At 42.3% G+C, this 3,181-nt stretch overlaps 1 pseudogene; it reads left to right on the top strand.

The window, feature by feature from the left end:
- Positions 1-1,615: 1,615 nt before the first annotated feature.
- Positions 1,616-2,668, top strand: LOC100514696 (annotated as a pseudogene).
- Positions 2,669-3,181: the final 513 nt, after the last annotated feature.

The following is a 3,181-nucleotide window of genomic DNA, read 5'->3' as shown; positions in this document are numbered from 1 at the left end:
GCCGTCCCTCTCCTTTGGGAATAGTGTACACTCCCTGGTTGCCGGAGCTGGCCTCTGGCACAATGAGTATAGGGGTGCATGTGTCTTTTTGAATGAAAGTTTTGTCCCAATAGATGCCTAGTAGAGGGAATGCTGGATTATATGATTGTTCTGTTAATTATTCTCTTGGAGCAGATACAGAAATTGAGGTCAGAAAGACTGAGAAAACTTGCTCAAGGTTGCAGCTCACAAAGGGGTTGGTGGCAGATGAAGGTCAGTCAGACCCAGAAGGATGTATTTTATCACCATGTCAAAGATCACAGCATGAACCTGGCTGGCACTGCCTGTTGGTGTGCACATTTTGCCATGCATACAAATGCAGAAACTCTCATTTTGGATTTTATATGGTCCTGAATAAAACTTTAAACTGATTCTGGCATTTTGATAACTTTCAACTGTTCTATATGGTAAATTTATGTCCACATCTTCTAGATGAGGATGAAGAGATAGTAAAAAAAAGTTCTACCCAAAATATACGAAGAAATGAGGTGTTGTGGGTTTTTTTTTTTTTTTTTGGTGAATCAGGAAGCTCAGTTTCTATTTTATCTACTACTGTTTCTAGAAATATTAATAACAAGTATCACAATTTATTGAAGACCTACTCTGTGTTAGTGCTTTGAATATATCATTTCACTCATCTGTGATAAGTAGAAAAAGTGGGCACACAATTTACAGATGAGGAAACTGAAGTAAAAAGAGGACCTGAGGATGTGTATGTTGCAGAGGATAACACAGCCAGAAAGGACTCCCAAATAGTCTATAAAATGCCAAAGACAATATTCCTAAGGACTGAGGATTAGATAATTTTGACATTGGTGATGACGATAAAGATAATGATGATGATGCTGATAATGATGATAATAGTGATGATGATGATGGTGATGATGTTGGTGATGACGTTGATGATGATAGGAATGCTTGTTTATAAAATATCTTTGAGTTTATAAAGTAACTTTATACACATTTTCTCATTTGATGGATCTTCAAAAAAAATGAGTACAAATAATCCCACCATGCCAAGAATATCTGAGTGCTACTATGACCTTTCTATGTAATGAGCATCCCTTCTTTACTCTTGAACAACACACTGTACACACACAGAGAGAGACATATAAGAGAGACAAACACACAGAGAACTATCCTTAAGAATTTTCTAGTAAATACATACCCCCACAGACACCTTATTCAACTTCACAAGCCTATGAAATCCCTAGCTTTCCTGTTTAAACAGGTAGGTGTGGACTAAGACTTAGGAATCCTCTTCCTAGCTAATCTCCAGTTCAACCTCCTCTGGGAAGTCTACAGGACCACCTAGTGGACAGCTAAAATGCAGAGTTCACCCCCAGCAGGTCTCCTAATCATTGTACTGAGTTCTCATCTCTGTACATGTTTACATGCCCACCAGCAAGAGATACCAGAGTATCTCTGTGACATTAAAAAAAATCAGAAAATCAGACAAAAGACTTTGAATGATACAAATTTTTGGAGTCTACAGGTATTTAAGCAATATTTTCCACAAATTTTTCTACTTTCAGTGGGAATCAGAAATCAAACCAGCATCTCTGACTTCCTGATCATGGCCTTCTCTCCACACCAAGAGCAGCATCCTCTCCTGTTTGGGCTCCACCTGGCTATGTACCTGGTCACTGTGATAGGGAAACTACTCATCATCCTGGCCATTGGCTCTGACCCTCAACTCCACATCCCCATGTACTTCTTTCTGGCCAACCTGTCCTTAATCAACACCTGCTTCTCCTGAGGCATTGTCCCCAAGGTGCTTATCAACATCCATAAACAGCATCACACCATCTCCTATGCTGGGTGCCTCATGTAGATGTACTTCTTCATGGCATTAACCCTGCTCAGTGACTTCCTGCTGGCTGTGATGTCATATGGCCGCTGTGTGCCCATCTGCCTCCCTCTCTACCACAACATGATTATGTGTCCCCAGTGCTGTCTGCTGCTGGTCACCACATCTTGGCTCTGTGCCCACCTCCTGGCCTGCTCACTCACTCGCCTCATGTCTCACTTCTCCTTCTGTGCCTCCCATTCCATCCCACACTTCTTCTGTGATGTGCCCCCACTCCTCAAACTTGCCTTCAGGTCACCATGTTAAATGAAGCCATTCTCTTGGGCAATATCCCTCTCACCTGTGTCCTGGTCTCTTATGCCCACATCATCAACACCATTTTCAGGGTTCCCTCTGCAGTGGGAAAGCACAAAGTCTTCTACAGTAGTCACTCTCATCTATGAGACCCTCTTTCTGGTGTATTTCAAGCCCTCCTCTTCCTACTCTGCAGGCACAGGAATGGTGGTCTCTGTGGTAAATATAGTGGTCACTCCAATGCTGAACTCCTTTATCTACAGCCTGAGGAACAGGGATATGAAGGAGACTTTGTGCAAATTCTTCAACTGGGGGAAAAGTTCTACTCAGTCCAAGGGCATCTCCCACAGTAGAAGCTCAGGCTCCAAGAAATGCCTTCTTCCAGTACATTTTCATCATTACATTGAAAACCTCAAAGCAGGATGGTTCTCATCATTCCAAACAGGTTTGAAGAAGGAAGAATGCCTGACTTGGTGGGACTGGATTAGGATCCACTGGCCAAGGAAAGAGCTACAGCCTGGATGAGGAGTATACAGCAATCCCTGTAGGTGACTTGATTATTGGGTATTGATGATGAAGCAGACTTAAACCAGAGAGTGGAAATCATCAAAGGATGACATCAGACAGAATGTAGCTACTCAGAGGAAGCCCAAGTCACAAGTCAGTCTATAGTTAACCTGCCCATTCATTACAATAAATGTTGACAATATATATCTAAAAGGGTCAAATGCCCAAATATCAGGGGCCATTTCCAAGCCCAGCTCTAGAAACACCTCACTTACAGGGATTAAGCTACAGAGAGAGAAAGTTGAACCAAAAAGGAGCACTAATTTCTGGGAATAAGTGAGCAATAATAATTCTAGGAGAGGAAACCAGGCACTGATATATTTGCGCTGGTCAAAAATCACCCAACTGGGATTAGAACTAAGACTGTGAGGCATTCCCTCTGTGGCAAATTAGGTTAAGAACCCAAGATAGTGTCTGGGAGGATGTGGGTTTGATCCATGGCCTCACTGGCCTCAGCAGGTTAAGGATCTG

Source organism: Sus scrofa, unplaced genomic scaffold (assembly GCF_000003025.6).
Source record: "Sus scrofa isolate TJ Tabasco breed Duroc unplaced genomic scaffold, Sscrofa11.1 Contig59, whole genome shotgun sequence".
NCBI lineage: Eukaryota > Metazoa > Chordata > Mammalia > Artiodactyla > Suidae > Sus > Sus scrofa.
Note: the sequence above shows the minus strand (reverse complement) of the source record. Positions and strands in the feature narration are given on the sequence as shown.